This window comes from Toxorhynchites rutilus, chromosome 1 (genome assembly GCF_029784135.1).
Source record: "Toxorhynchites rutilus septentrionalis strain SRP chromosome 1, ASM2978413v1, whole genome shotgun sequence".
Lineage (NCBI taxonomy): Eukaryota > Metazoa > Arthropoda > Insecta > Diptera > Culicidae > Toxorhynchites > Toxorhynchites rutilus.
In genome coordinates, this window is record NC_073744.1 from 89,573,203 (window position 1) to 89,590,536 (window position 17,334).

The 17,334-nt window shown below is 37.8% G+C and overlaps 1 protein-coding gene across 17 annotated transcripts in view; it reads right to left on the reverse strand.

Moving 5' to 3' along the window:
- The window catches only part of LOC129769562 (serine/threonine-protein kinase par-1), a 122,664-nt gene extending 107,198 nt beyond the window's left edge, over positions 1 to 15,466 (reverse strand). For 4 of the 17 annotated variants that reach the window (XM_055772028.1, XM_055772035.1, XM_055772051.1 and 1 more), the window contains exons 1-2: positions 14,534 to 14,871; positions 13,696 to 14,227 (exon numbers count right to left, since the gene is read on the reverse strand). The gene's annotated coding sequence lies outside the window, so the exon portion shown is untranslated. Of the gene's footprint in view, positions 1 to 13,695; positions 14,228 to 14,449; positions 14,880 to 15,409 lie in introns of those variants that run through there. The other 13 variants (XM_055771987.1, XM_055771917.1, XM_055771978.1 and 10 more) reach the window with 9 other exon arrangements.
- Positions 15,467 to 17,334: the final 1,868 nt, after the last annotated feature.

Consider the following 17,334-nt stretch of genomic DNA (forward strand, 5'->3'; position numbering starts at 1 on the left):
CCGAAATTCGTGTCTCTCGTGTCACTAGAATACCCCCTTAAGCTGTGATCTACGCATTAGAATTCTGGAATAATTTTTGCTTAGGTTCCACAATATTATACCAATACTAAAATGAGCACATTCAAAACACCACTGTTCAAGTATTTTTATACTTTGGCATTGAAATTATTCAATTTTGGTATTATAATGATGATGATGGTCCCACCTCATTCCCCTACAAAGGTTTGAGCGGGACGAGTTATCTTATTGATAATTATTATATTACGGTATTTATATTTTTCATTAACTAACCAGTATGCAAATTGAAAGGAAAACGGACTGGTTATCTCGCAGACATAGATTACTAATCGAAAGAACAATATAAGCCATTATCTGATCGTATTTATTCCATGGCATGTCGAGAGAATTTCCAACCCGGGAAGACCCTAGACCGATCGGGAATTGAACCCAATACCTATGTCAGTATTAGCCACGAATTTACAAGGGAATTCCCGCTTTATGAGATCCCCGGCCACGATGCTATCGTTTCCGAGTTCAAGCAGCTGAGCAAACCCAAGCCTAATTCTAGCCGATACTTCAGGCCCATTACTTATCCCAAGGCATGTCAAGAAAGTTTCCAACCCGAAAAAATCCTTGACCGATCAGGAATTGAACCCAATACCTATGTCAGTATTAGCCTTGAATTTACAAAGGAATTCCTGCTTCACTGGATACCCGAAAACGGTCTGTTAATCGTTTTCGAGACCAGACAGCTGAGCAAACCTAAGCCTAATTCCAGCCGATACTTCAGGTCCTACATTCAACATGGAGTATAAACGTATCAACCTGAAGTCTGCAATGAGATCCGCCACAGCACAGAAAAATCTCGTTATAATTATCTGTTGAAAAGATGAATTTACGAGTATTCCGTTTGAGCTATCCCTAGCTTCATTCCGATTTCCACATACCCCTTGGAATGCTTTTATTTTATTCGCGATAAACTACTTTTGCTTATGCTCGATCTCAAGTATTTCTATGTTTGACAACGCGCGCGGGCTCAAACTATTGCAGACTTCACAATTATTTTATTTTTTTAAATTGAATTGAAAAATTGAATTTAAATAAAAAAAAAACAAAACAAAACAATTAATACCATCATCATCAGTCTTAAGATAAAATGAGTAATAAAAAAGGACACACTCACACACAAAAGACAATACATAATTCATTATATGAAATCATGATGATGGTCCCCTTACAAAAGTTTGAGCTGAACGAGCTTGTTGATAATTATATTCATATTAAAATTTATTGTACTATACAACTAACCAGTTAAAATATTGAATAAAAAAAACAAGAAAGAGATGAACTGGTTATATCACAGGCATAGATTCCTAATCGAAAGAACTACTTAAATCATCATTTTGACACATTTATTCCATGGCATGTCGAGAGAATTTCCAACCCGGGAAGACCCTAGACCGATCGGGAATTGAACCCAATACCTATGTCAGTATTAGCCACGAATTTACAAGGGAATTCCCGCTTTATGAGATCCCCGGCCACGATGCTATCGTTTCCGAGTCCAAGCAGCTGAGCAAACCCAAGCCTAATTCTAGCCGATACTTCAGGCCCATTACTTATCCCAAGGCATGTCAAGAAAGTTTCCAACCCGAAAAAAAATCCTTGACCGATCAGGAATTGAACCCAATACCTATGTCAGTATTAGCCTTGAATTTACAAAGGAATTCCTGCTTCACTGGATACCCGAAAACGGGCTGTTAATCGTTTTCGAGACCAGACAGCTGAGCAAACCTAAGCCTAATTCCAGCCGATACTTCAGGTCCTACATTCAACATGGAGTTTAAACGTATCCACCTGAAATCTGCAATGAGATCCGCCACAACACAGAAAAATCTCGTTATCTGTTGAAAAGATGAATCTACGAGTATTCCAGTTGAGCTATCCCTAGCTTCAATCCGGTTTCCACATTAAACCCGTATTGAAAATCATTCTCTCCATTTGTTGGGCCTAATTCTTTAGTATTTTACTTCTTGTCCATATCGTATTTTAGTATCAAGTTTAAAATGAGGTATCCTTAAGTATTAGAGTGTACAGGGTGTTCAATAAGTTCGGATACAACTTTTCATAGTTGTGTAAGTACGCATCAAGTGCATTCTGTGTATTGGTATTGGTGTCAGCTTTAGCCTCATATATAGGCGAACAGACGCGCACGGTGTCAACTTGCTGCCATTTGTTGTTTGTTTACCGCGCACGATGAAGGAGTACCACGACGTCGTAGTAAAGTTGTTTGCGAGAGATGAGCGAGCCGACCACATATTGCGACGGTTGAAATCTCACGGGGTGAAGCGGAATTTCACCTATACCACCATCCGTCGGTACCGGGAGACGGGTTAGGCCAAGGACCGTGCGAGATCCAAGTGGCCGCGTTCGGCTAGAACTCCAGCAGCCATCAATGTGGTGAGTGAGCGGGTTCGACGAAAATAGAACCGCTTGTTCCGGAAGACGCAGGTGACCTGGATGTGTCGATCGGGACTGCCTGCACCATCATGACGAAGGACCTGGGTTACAAGTCGTACAAGAGACGCAAGGTTCACGAGGTAACAAAGGCTACAACGGAGAAGAGGCTGGACAGAGCCAAACTGATACTTTCGCGGCACGTAGGACAGGAGTACGTGTTTTCTGACGGGAAACTCTATGTCTTGCAACAGCCGCACAATGCCTAAAATGATCGGCTGTGGGCGCTATCGTTGGCCAGCATCCCACCGTCACACATAAACATCCCGCGGCTTGGGGGCCGTATCCAGGCGTGGGAAGCTCCATTGGTGTTTATCTTGAAAACGTGAAAATCAACACCGCTGGCTGTGCTCCCAGCTAATATGTCGTAAAGGTTCTCAATAAACATTGCCTCAATAAAAATTGACGCAGAAAAGAATATCTTGTATTTTAATTTTTTTAACATATTTTTAAAGTGTATTCGAACTTGTTGAACACCCTGTATATTTTATGCAAAGTATGTATGTGTAAGTATGTTCTGTATATTTTATGCAAAGTATGCATTATCTCTTTTAATTACGAACTATGCGTCAAATAGAAGAGTTTAGATCATTCGTAGTATCAATGTTATTAAAAGTTAAAAAACCTTTGAGCAACTATATCTCAACTATACTATACCTAATATCTCATTTATGTAAATGAGATCAAGGTTATTTAAAGCACCGAAAATTCTTTGATTGGGCTCTGGCAAATCTTGAAAGAAATAATACTTTTCATCACAAAATCATCTTAAAACAAGTTTTGAATTTCACTCAAAAATCATGGATTTGTTTTTCCTTAACCTAATATTTAATATATATATATATATATATATATATATATATATATATATATATATATATATATATATATATATATATATATATATATATATTAATAATATTTTAATATTTATATTGTTTTGTACAACACGCTTAATTTTTACTGCGTTGAAAATGTCCAGTTTTGTTGCAAATAAGCAACATATGGGGGAAGTTTTGATTTTCTGTTTCCATTGGAAGAAAAGTGCAGCTGAAGCGCATCGAACACTTGTGGGTGTTTATGGTGATCCTACATCAAAGAAGAAATTTTTGAGGTATGGTTTGACCGATTTTAAAGTGGTGATTTTAGTGTTAACGACAGAAACCGTCCGAGTCAACCGAAAAAGTTCGAAGACGAAGAATTGGATACATTACCCGGTCAAGATTCGTGTCATAATACATCATATTGTTAAAATAATTAAAGTACCTAATATTTTCAGCAAAATTCAATCGATTTCTAAAGATTCCCCCGCCAATACAAACAACAATTATCACTCGCTATATGAACTATTTTGTATTTGTTAATCAATTCAGCTCTCATTCTGCGTAGAAGTTACGTATCTCCGCATTAAATATATGTATAAATATTCAAAATCCAACCACTACTACGGTAGCCGAAAATATCTCAAAGTAAAAAAATGTAATTAGTTGATAAAGTGTCCAAAGTCGTCTCACACGACGATAGAGGAATTTAGAAGGCGTTGAACGCAATATGAACTAAAATAAAGCAAAGCACGGATCCCGTGTTGATTTTATAACATAAACAATGTTAACCTGATCGATTGTTTGAGGTAATCAATACAGTCCTTTGAATACCAAAGAAGTACCACAGCATTTCCGAATAACTCCTTAAGAGTCGTCAAAATAATTTCTAAAACGCATGACACAAGTGAGTCTCTGCTAAGTCTCGATTGGATTGAATGTTATTCTATAAAATGTAACTTTTCCGTCCCGTATTTATGAGTGCAACATAGACGGTTAATTATTCTGTATGCATGAAATCAAACAGAAATACAGAAATCAAAAGAAATAATATGGAAGACTTATTGAGAAAATATTCAATCGCTCAAAAGATGTCCTTAAACACATTTGTTGGTGCCATTGCGAATGTACACGGAACTTAACCCACGTAACTTTCAACTCTGTGTCGGTAGTTGTTCTGTTCATTTTATTTACATATGTGTGGTTCAAAGCACTGCTCACAGTCTCGTTAATTTTCAGATGATTTCGTCTGCTGCTCATTAGTGTGAAAAGTAATGCGTTTCGTACCGTTGGCTGGTTGGTTTTATTTTTAACTGAAACGATTCAAAGGGGATTTTGACATTACGCTACCACAAGTTGTGGAACTTGGCTTTGGCCGAGAATGTGTGCATGGCGATTGTGGGTTAGTTCGTATTATACGTTTGCATTTCGTATTTGTATTTTGTAAGGTTGGGGAACTACGTTCGTACAAATGAGAAAAAAAACAATAAAAATCTAACTTTTGTCATACCAATGTACGAAGAGTGTCTTTTCCATGTTTAGTGTTTTAGAACGAAATATCATGCATTCTCGAGAATTTTGATGAAAAAAAATTTGAAAAAAAAAAGAAACCTGAGGTCTCACAGTTTCCTTCAAATACCGTTTTCTAACACAAACTATGGCTACAACGAGCCTTTGTCGAGCATGTGCCGTGAGTTCAATTGCTACAGTTGTTTCTTCGATTTCGGATTGTCTCGCGCATTACTTAAAAAACGATACACCTCCGCAATTACAGCCACTGCTATTAGCGATTAATTTTTTTTTCACGTTCATATATATATATAAGTAAAATGTAAGTTTAGTTCAGTAAGTGATCGTCATTAGGGCATAATTGTACCCGTTGATAAGAATAAAATAAATATGTAAATATGAAAATAAAATATGTGTGACCAGCAGTTATTCACTCAAAGTAAACAGATAAAAAAATGCATAAGTTTTTGCTTTAAAATTTTTCTACTTTGGATTATTAACATTCAACTGATGCGTTTGATAAGTTGATTTCAGTAGAAAAAAATTAACGAGTGATAAAAGCAGTTAAAAAGGGACATGAATAGTTCTAGGTTGAAGATCGTCCGTAATCGTCAATAATGTTTATGAAAAAAAACATATGGTTGCCTTGGTGGTTGATCGGTAAGCTGGCGGTATTTATCTCAACTATAACACTCTTGTATAAAAACAGAAATTAGAAACGCAAAGTAAGCATTTTTTTCATTTCTGCAGAATTTTACACCTTGTCATATAAAATTGCGATATACTAATATGGAAACGCTGCTTTGTTTCGTGTTCACTTCTGGTTATTCTGGATCGCCCACAAACCAACTGACCAGCGTGTGATTTGAGATAACAAACACCCGTAAATATGTATTATGTATCGCTGGCTGCGAGTCATAACGTTTAACTGGAAGTAAAGAAAGTTTAATTGATGAAGTGTTAATTTAAAGGCAACTGCTATACGCTTGAACGAGTTTTCAACGCACGGAACAGCGTCTTATTTGCTCGGTTAATATTAAAGATCTAAAACTGCAAAAGTTATTATCTTTCTACTATCTACAAGCGCACAATTCACAATGTTCATGCAGAGAAAACTTAGATGATAAGAATAAATTATTAAGCATAATCTAGTTATTAAAAAAAATTAACAACTTGAACAAGCATATGGCCAAGTCCTAGCTTTCGTGGATCAATTGGATACGAAGGCTGGAAGTATCTTCATACTCGAGTGATCGTGTCACTTCGTCCATCTTGTTTCTAAACAGGGGATTGCAATTTGTTTTTCTATTGACTCACATATTTGCCCTACTTATAACCCATTTGAAAAGTTCAGAAAAGTAATTGACCTCCTTTCACATTTTTAGCTACCATGACGATTCAGACACCGACAAAGTCTTTACACCCAATTTGTCCACGAAACAGCCGAACAGCCGTAATTCTAATTTTATATTGATTCCAGAAAAGTCTAGTAAATTTTTGAAGTTGAGAGTGACTCGATCGGAGAGGTTGTTATTCTTTATAGAGCTATATAGCAGCTTGAGTAGACTGTACAATTCGTAGTTGCTCCCCTTGATTTACCTGCACCAGCGAAATTGCACAAAGAGCACACTGAATGACGCTTGGGAGCAGCAAACCATTCTCATTGTGCAAGTTTCGGTGAATCGAACTTTAAATAGTCAATAACGACGCCGGCCACGTCCCTTACACCAGGGAAAGGGAAGGAATGTTAGTATGATATTCGCCGCCCAAAAGCCAGAAGGGCCGCCTCTATAGCGTGGTTCCCTAGTGTTTATCATGGAAGGGATAGTGATTAGTGGGAAAAGGTAATAATCAGGATTCACTGAGGTAAGTGATGTGATTATGTAAACGCGAACTATCGACCACTGGACGAAACGAAGTCTCGTGTCACAACATGCGGCAGAAATTATCTTTAGGTATACTGAGGAGGAAAGCCTGTAAAATTAACTGTACCGGCTATATATTCAATAAATTGTCGCACGTACCCTCCATCAAAATCAAAACGTGATGGCGGAGTGTTCACTGTGGGAAACTTAAAAAGGTAACCGCGAGAACTCCTCTAAAATAAATCCATGCGGCGATATACTCCGTTATTCATCGCCCTTATGCTTTATAGAACTCCAATCGCAACGGCGGAGAGTTATCTTTGGGAAACCTGAAAAGGCAACCGAGGAAACCCCTCTAAAATCAATTAGACTGGTGGATATATATTCTCGAATTCACGAATTTAGGGATTAATGATTAAACCAAGAATTAAAGAACAAACTTTCGCTCACAATCGAGAATACACTGCCCACAGAAGATTTGAGTTGACGGCACTGGCTTCATGTCTATATCTATGCTAATACCTAAATATATCAATAGATCTATCAATGCAAATGAACGTAGCTGTTTACAGACACTATAATTACAACACATTATCTAAAATAACACAATGAAACCGTCCATATCTGGTGAATATTCGAAGTGTTTTTTTTGTTAATACCAATATGAGATCAGAATGCATCTGTGATAAAATTTGTAAAAAAAAACAACTCGACACCCATCAGTTCCAGATGAATCAAATCTCGCAAACGAACCAACGGTAAAACATTTATAACCTGGGTGAAGGCCAACTTTTCCTCTACAGCATAATCTCAACACTGACTGATGGAAAACATGGAGTTTCGGTCGAAAGTTTCACGGCCACTTAGCAGCTCGGATCTCAACCCTCTAGATAATTTGGACTATGTAGGTATAAGTTACAAGGTCAGATATGTAAAACATTCCACACCACTGCCAACGCCCTGAATTCATCCATACAACGGATATGACTGTAAACCACCCTTATTCTAGACACTTATCAAAATAGAATTACCAGAACGCAATTCTGCATTCCATGATCCTTTTGACTCAAATCCAATCGAGTTGTGCAAACGTGGCAACCTTGCCGCGTAATTCGGCAATGACAACATCGAGCTTAGTGTCCTGTTTTTGTGAAACGATAATCGTAATGTTCGGGGGACTAGGCTCTTTCTAGACTTGACCGAGGAATTGTCGGACAGTCGTGCAGGTGCTAAGCATGACCGACTTTTGGATGCCGGCCAATTCCTTCTCGATATTCAACACCTTTAGCGCTCCCAGAAGCGTTTTCGGGACGATTCCAGTTCCAGAGAGAACATCTGGAACAATTCTTAGCCTTAGCCTGCACAATTCTTTGAATTCCACGGTCAATGGTCGGTACTTGCAGATTTTGCGACCGTTGGTCTCCTCTAGATTCTGGTTCAATAGAATAGCGACATCGATGATGGTGACGTGTCGGTCACTCTTGTCGTATACCATAATATCTAGGCGGTTGTGTTGGATAGAGAGATCGGTCAGAAAAGTGCGATCCCAGTACAGCTTGAAACGGTCATTTTCTAGAACAGGTGCAGGCAGGTACTGGTAATTGGGTACGTTGTCTTCCAATAGACCAAATTGGAGCGCCAGTGGTCGATGGACAATGCGAGCCACGTTGTTGTGGCGCTTGGTGTAGGCTGCGTTGGCCAAAACGGGACAGGACAAATGAAATTCTTCTTTTATATTGAATGAACGAAAAATATATGCATAAAAATGAATAAAAAAATTTTTGACTTTCTTTATTATTATTATTACTCAATTCATCAACAGGCTGTAAGGGCCCTAATGATGTAACTTAAATCTAAACACAAATAATGCCTTACAAAAAGTCGTCACATAGTCATCACATAAAACAATAATCACATGGAAGTTAAAAAAAGAACTGAATGTCTGACGAAGAAGCATTCGGGATAGATGAAAGTCGAACAGCCTGGCTATCCTGTTGAAAAATCTTTTTTTGTTTTGTATTTGAAATTTTTCTGAAAATAGGTTGCAGATATCCTGCTGGGTAGATGCCACGCTTCCGTTGAACTTCATAGATGATGGCAGGCCCGCTTCAAATCAAATGTCAAATTTCGTAGTATGGGTACGTTCGTAATTCTTCGGATCGTTTGATGTTTACTCGCAACCGAGTAACTGACAACGTCCAAGTTGATAACGTATAAACTCGGTTTTACTGCCGTTGCTTGCACGAATTTATGCGAGTGTGAGCAGAACAGAAACGAAAACGTGAAAAAGTTCTTTGAGTACTAACGAGAACAATTGTCAGAGGGTTAAATTATCAGGAAAAAACGGAAAAGAAAACAGAAAATGATCAACTTGGATACACACGATTAACAAGAACTACTCACTTATTTTTTTGAACTGTATGGAAGAATTTCAACTATATTATTAATTTCGCTCATATGTTTTTTTCAGAACAGGCCGCATGAACAAGGCTGGATGGCCGCATGTGGCCCGTGGGCGCAGGATGGCACCACTGTCCTAGAGGTTTTCGACAAAAAAAATTTCGAGATGACAGTAGATCTCGATGTTTAATGCAATTTTAGGACATTTGGCATCAACAAATTTTGAAAATCCCTAAAAACTTAACCTTTGACCGCTTAGCGCCACTATCCCTGAAGTTCGATTGAGCTGGAATTTTCCTTATGTTGGTTTTTCGAGGTGGTGAACATTGTATGGGGTAACTTTTTGAAATATTAGGGTCGATTTTTTTCCATACATTCATTGGCACCCTATTGTACATAGTCTGCAAGCATTTGAATGATGCAACATTCTAAAACTGATGGTAAATCATTTATGAACAATTAAAAGAGAAGTGGACCCAAAACAGATCCTTTGGAATACTCCAGATAAAATATTCATTGAGCTGGATAGTTTTCCATCAATTCGCAGATAGCGTACGAGAGTTCAGATGGAACTGATAAGAGAAACAGCTTCAGGACTAGTTTTGAATTGCCAGAACAGTTTATGCAATAATTTGGCGTGAGAGACTCTATCAAATGCTTTAGAAAAATCTATTACAAACAAAAATGCTACCCTTTTTTATCAATAGATTAATGTATATCATAATGAACTTTAAGGGGGTATTCTAGTGCAGAGACACGAATTTCGGACGTTTTTTCGAGCTCCGTAAAAATAAACAAAGAATATTTTTATTATCCATTATATCAATATTTGGTTGTCTATCTTTTAACGATAAAACAAAGTTTGAGCGGAGAAAAAATATTCACAACGAGAATAGTTAAGAGCTGATGAGATGAGGGGGATCAGAAAAAAGTTGTGCCATGGCGTACACGATTCCAGCCCTTCTGGTTATCTGAAACAAAAAAAAATCGAACAGATTCTGAATCAGTAAAGATGCCGCCATCGCATGAACCTCGGACAAGTCAAAAACATCTTTTTTGACCGTACCAGAGTAGATAGCGCATCACTAAAATGACTCTAACTCGATAAATAATAATATTTTCGATAAGTCCTTTCTAGGGTATATTTTTGAATGCCTAAACTACAGAAATATGAAGGAATTTTTTTTTGATTTTTTTAAAATTTCTAGACTAGAATACTGCCTTAAGCAGCGCCGAAGTAGTAATGTGACTGGATCTGAACCCAGACTAATAGGGAACGGAGCAGATTAAACCATTGAATAAAGTTTTGAAGTTTTGTTTTTATTGTTTTTACTATGAATTTTGAAACCGGTCTTAATTTCTGTCGTGTCATTTTAGTTCCCATCCATACCAATAGCATTAGACCTAATCGAAAATATGACATTCCAGATTTTCAACTCGTTACATGAAGCAAATGAAAAATCCTCAATGGTAGGAGGTGGTCTTGAAGAAATGTTATTTTCACAAAAAAAAATTATCTCATCACCAGTATTATGATACGTTCCTTTGTTATACGAACCCCCAGTAACATTAAGTCGTTTGAGTTTCATGTAAAGTTGTTTCCTTGAAGTCGTAGACTCTAAATTGGATGTTATATAATTAGATTTTGCTTGGTTAACTAATAGAGTTACAGTAGAACCCGGACTATCCGCGAAAGCGAGTTCCATAGTAATTCTATAGAGCTTCTCAAAATTTGTCGGATAGAGGTAGCTACTAGCTATTTTCCTTTGGTCATGGTTTCTATGTTGATTTCTATATTTATAAAACATAGTATTAATGCTTAAATATCTTTATTTCGTGTTTTGTAACCAAACGTTGGGTTACAATGACAAATTTGGTGGAAAGGCAAACCGTCGGTTTGAACCTTACCAATATTGTAAAACAACATTTTGTAAAATATTTGTTTGTGTTTGTATATTACTGCACCAAGGTGCATTTGCTTGAGGACTATGAGCTCTAAGAACCCCCAAAGACTGCAGACTTTTTGTCAACCGATTTGATTAGTACTAAAGATATGCATATGCGTACATTACACCGACTCAGTTGGGTCATTTTTCGCACTAGCAGGCCATCCCACCAAACTATCGGCCGAACAAAAGTATGTATTGTAGTGTAGTCTGTAGGGCTCTCATTGGGATAGCGTTCTCATAAACTTCAATGATCTCTGGATCTGGATCATTACAACTCAATTCTTGTTTTGATCCCATCTGTTTATTTCATTTAGGTTCATTAGCACTTCAGCTGTAATAGAGTCTGATTCATTTGTGAGCGTTTTTATCTTATCGATAACATGTGGTAAATTACACAATAACGTCTTTTTGGTGTAAGAGTATTCCAGTTGTTCCATTGATCACAGTTTATCCATACGAAGCGGGACAGGACCGCAATTAGGCTACAGAAACTCTCTATTCCTTAATTGAATCTTCTTTCAGCCACGGTTCACTCTCCATTGCAGCCACTGTCCACTCTCCATGCAGCACCTTGTCATGATCATCGGGGAATTTTATATAATCATGCTTCGTCGTCTATTTCAACAACCATTCAGCATCATAATTTCCTATGGATTCCATATTGCTCACATAGTTTGTGCTCAAACTTCAAAAATAAAATACCCTTCACTATATCATGTAATGTCGGACAAAACATTAAGACCATTCTAACGCAAAAAAAAACAAATTAATTTTTAATGCCAATTCAAATGTAGTACATGCGAAAACAAGCGGCGATCAGTTATACTACTATGACTACTTTGAAACCCGCAAGTTCAACGCAATCAAAGCAACCCGTTTTAGCAAGACGCACTGATAAATGTTAAAAGTTGAAAACCGGTGCGACAAAATTTAGGACCAGTTCCTCGTTTCAGCTGTTTCGAGTGTGATTTTAACCGATTTTTGAATAAAATTTATTGTTTCTCGGTGGTATTTTGGGTTTTTGACATCCTGGTAAGTATTTATCATGTAAACAAGAAGTATATAAGTTTTTGATTCTCGAATTCTAGTTGCAGTCAACACACAGCGAATGGTCATCCGCAAAATGTCCAAGGCTAGCAGCAGCCAACGCGAAATCGCAGAGTAGTTGAGACGATCCAAAACCTTCGTGCTTAATGCTCTCCACGGCCGCAAAAAATCCGAAACGACTGGACGCCCAAGAAAAACGACTGCGAAGGATGACTCTGCCATAAAGTGAGCCCCCAATCCCTTCAAAGTGAGTTCCCGGACAGTTCAGCGGCGGCTGGTGAAGCAGGTGCTAAGCGATAAAAGCCCTCGGAAGGTTCCGATGCTGACTCCGAAGCATCTGAAGACGCGGCTGAAATTCGCGAAAGACCACTTTGGTTGGATCGGTCCGGAGAAGGAAAAACAGTGGAGAAATATACTGTGATCGGATGAGATGAAGGTAAACCTCATAGGTTCCGATGGAAAAAGCTTGGGTTCATCGCCCAATAGGCTGCGCTTACATGCCACAGTATACCACGAAGACATTAAATCATGGAGGAGGGAGGATTACGGTGTTGGGTGTTTCACCTGGTACGAGGTTGGTCCCCTGTACTGGGTGGATAGAATCATGGATCAGTACCTCTATACCCAAATCCTAAGAGATGTTTTGCTGCCACACGCCGACTGGGAGATGCAGGATAACCGACTGTCATTTATGCAGGATAACGATCCGAAGCATACCGTCAAGACCGTCAAAAAGTGGTTCCAGGATAACGAAGTCGACGTCATGGATTGGCCAGCGCAGTCATCGGATCTGAACCCTTTAGAGAACCTGTGGGAGATCGTGAAAAGGTCGATGTACACGGAGGAGTCGAAGAATGAGCAGCAACTGTGAGATAGGATCCAAGCTTGTTGGTACGCCATCCCGGTCACCATGTGCCAGACGCTGGCGGAATTCATGTTGCGTACAATTTCCTAGAAGCTTTTCACGATGTGAATTCTCTTGTTTTTATTTTTTTCCATGAATTTTAAAACCGGTCTTAATTTTCGTCGCGTCATTTTAGTTGTTACGTATGCTTAAAACGCATTTTCGAATGAATGACTATTGTTTTAACTACAAATGTTATAAATTTCTTCGAAGAATGCAAATAAATCAATCCATTTATTGAAGCAATGGATTGTTTTTTTTTCTCAAAGTTTTGTCACTTCCTTTTTTTGCTTGAGCAGTGGTATTGTATTGTATGTATAGTCCAACACTATAATGTTAAACAAATATTTTGTGTATATTTTATATAATTTAAAACTTACAGAGAACCCTTCATCTTCGAACTTTGTTGGATATCCATTAGCTTTCTCATTTTTACTAGTTCTTGGATTTATGTGTCAAAAACGCACCTTGATAGTATTCTGAGAATACGCATGTACCGGTGCGTAAGTAGGAAGGAAATTTTTAGGCGAAAAATACCTCCCGCTCTAAATGAGAATCTAATCCGAAGTTTCCGCCATGATATATATGACGCTAACCACTCAACCACAAGTGATCATTTCATAACGTAATGCTCCCGTTGAAATGAACCTGTTGGATCTATAAGATACATTCAACACACTTACCATGCAATAGTTTGTTGTGCAAAACTTGTGTCTGTCATTCGTGTATCTTTTGTTGGTTGAAGTTATGTAGGCCTCGCAATAAGTATATTGGTATTCTTCGTTATGGTACAAGTACACGGCGACAGTATTACATAAAATTTCGTGGAGATTTCACAAATCTCCCAATGACTACGTTTTTCACGCTTTCACGAGCTATGTGACTTTCTTTTTTCGGAGAAAAATAACGTGATTTTCTCGCGCTTCACACTTTTGGCCGCACAGCAAGCACATACCATACTACTGAGCTCTGTGGTATTTTTAATACACGCCGTCGTAAATGGGAGTTGGATACAACACACGTATGTCACACACGAAGCGTACACTATATACTAATAACGGTTTCCAAAAATAAACTTTTCTACACTTTTTCTTCTTCAATTTAACATTTAATTTCCTTTCCTGCAACTGTAAGCATTTTTTTCATTCCGAATTATATTCACCCACTAAGCATATATTCCACCAGTGATTGTCATATGCTCATTATGTGCGAAATCTGTATATTGGAACAGAAATATTTCATAAATCCATTCTTGCAAACTCAAACTTGTGACCCGATTTAGACGAATTTTCACGAAAAATAAAGTATTCATCGCAGCAACGAAAAAGAACATCGACAAAGCGCCGCAACGAACATTAGCAAGAACGGAATATAAAATTTTCATTTAAGAACCGTTGCATAGAATATGCAAGGTTAAACTATTCACACAACACAAACTTATTTCTCCTTTTCTTCCTTTTTAAAATTTTGTTCTTAAAACTCCATTTCCATGTCGGTATCTTTCTTATCAAGAGCACCAACCAGCAACGCCTTAAGGAAAAGATCACATTTGGTTTTGCTGAAAAACTGGAACACTGGGACACCGGGACTGGACGTATCACATATTTCCTTAAATGGTCAGAAATTGCATCCAGAACAATGTACTGCGATGAATTCCCTTTGCCTCATCGGGAAATGCAATCTAGGTGTATTCATTTCATACGAAGCTGACGATTGGAAACTATGACAAATCACTGCTTCATAATTGTAATATATCCTGCATTTCTAGTGCACACACTTTATGAAAAAAAAAAAAAGGTATATGATCTCATCAGCAACAATAATAAGCCTAAAAAGCAACGACAGCGACGACGGCGATACAGTCAATGACGAACAAGCTGAGAAATCAACACACCCAGTCCCCAACATTAGTAAACTCCGGGTTCAGTCGTCCATCTTCTATGTGTTCTGGTTCGCTCTCTATTCTCATCACACCACTAGCGGCTCTCTGTCAGATTTTCTCTCGACTGAAAATCAATCGCACCGCACAGTTGAATACATTCCGGTGAAATATACTAAACTTTGCTGTTTTCAATATATGTGTTCATTATATCATCTTCATTCCTTCATATCTTAGTAAACACCAGACGAATTTCTAAAAATCACTTATTATTGCAATTGGCAATCTTGAGTATTGCGATTTAACTTTCGATCTATGCTCAGTTATGGGTTGGCTACAGCATTGCAAAGTTGCTTCCTTCTAAGGGATTTGTCACAACAGTCCCACACATGTGAAAAACACGTGAAATATTGCATTCTGCTTGACCCGTGAAATATCTGTCACACGTCTACGCCTCGCGATTTTATTGACCATCACACAGCAATATATTAACACATTTATTTATCTGTCAAACTAACCAAACAACGCACATCTACCGTCCAACATTTCACAAACTTACTTCAGACAGGGTAACCACGGAACTGAAAAGCATTTCAACGTAGCAAGACATCAAGCGAGTGGCGCACATGAAAATAAAGAGAAATTTCTATACAAAGAAATAGCCCTCGCGAGAGAATCTGTGACCGCAACACAATGCATTCACTCCATGCGCCCTGGCTATCCCATATATGCCCCACATTGTTGTTGGATCCACAACGCGCGCCTTTTACGCCTCAGCAAAAGTTATTGCTACACTGTTGTTTGCGATAAACCTTGCGGAAGAACAAAATCTCCGAAAACTTCAGAATTGAACTCATTCAAAATGATGGAAAATGGAAAATCATCACAAAATCAATGAATCGTGTGTGCAAACGAAGATCGCATTCGTTATTTAAAAGCTCTAGTCACTTAAAAATCGGAAACATTGCTCAATTCATAGCGGTCTCCCTAGTGGTCGGCTTTGTTAATTTTTTTACATTTTCTTTTTAAATTTCGTTACGACGCGTTTGGCTTTTCAAAAGATGTGCGCAACGAAAGTCGAGAGAATGAGTTGATTTTGGACACCAATGTAAAATGTCCAACCATTGCCATTGCCATAGGCTACATCCGGAGTTCTCAAACTATTTTGGGCAATAGACCCCTTTTTCAGAATTAAGTGATACTTCAGACCCCTATAGCCAAATATTTTAAACTAAAATCTATTTCTAGTTTCTAACTCATACAAATTTCTTATTCATATTCATACAAAATTCTTACTAATTTAAAGACTTTACGGTTGGTTAACCTGTTATAAGGCCGTAACAAACTATATTGCCATCGACAGATTTTTTTTGTGCACTTGGAAAATAATTTCAATATTTTGCTTAACCAAAGACTTCTAAAATTATCTGGCAATACTCCATTTTTTAAGGCTGCTAAGTATGACGATAATAATTTGGGAGTCATTTTTATGTAAAAAAACCTCGATTTCAGAATCTGTTTCAATTTGTTGAACATGCAACAAGTTGATAAATTTTTCGCTGTAAGCTTTCATTTAGGATCTACTGGGTAATTTAATGCAGTTTCTTCAGAAAAATAGTGTATTTGATAAAAGATTCAAATTTTTGTTTTTCTTCGAGAGTCTATATAAAAAAATTGCTGCACTAGAGATATTGTTTTTATTCTTGTACTAGCTAACCCGGCAAACTTCGTCCCGCCCATTTACTTGATTAATTCTCGAGTAATGCAGAAATTTGTGTTTTATTTGTATGGCAGCCACCCCTAAGAGAGGGGGGAGGGGTATCTAACCACCATAGAAACATTCATTGCACCCTAAAGTTTCCATATGCATAATTTGGTTTAATTTGCTTGATTAATTCTCGGGTAATGCAAAAATTTGTGTTTCATTTGTACGGCAGCCCCCTCTAAGAGAGGGGGAAGGAGTATCTTAACATCATAGAAACATTTATTGCATCCTAAATCATTTGCTTGATTAATTATCGAGTAATGCAGAAATTTGTGTTTCATTTGTATGGCAGCCCCCCCTTTGAGTGGGGGAAGGACTGTCTAACCATCATTGAAATATTTATTGCACCCTAAAACTTTCACATGCCAACTTTGGTTTCGTTTGATTGATTAATTTCCGAGTAATGCAAAAAAATGTGTTTCATTTGTATGGCAGCCCCCTCTAAGAGAGGGGGAAGGAGTATCTTATCATCATAGAAACATTTATTGCATCCTAAAACCTCCACATGCCAAATTTGGTTTCACTTGCTTGATTAATTCTCGAGTAATGCAGAAATTTGTGTTTCATTTGCATGGCAGTCCCCCCTTTGAGTGGGGGAAGGACTGTCTAACCATCATAGAAACATTTATTGCACCCTAAAACTTTCACATGCCAACTTTGGTTTCGTTTGCTTGGTTA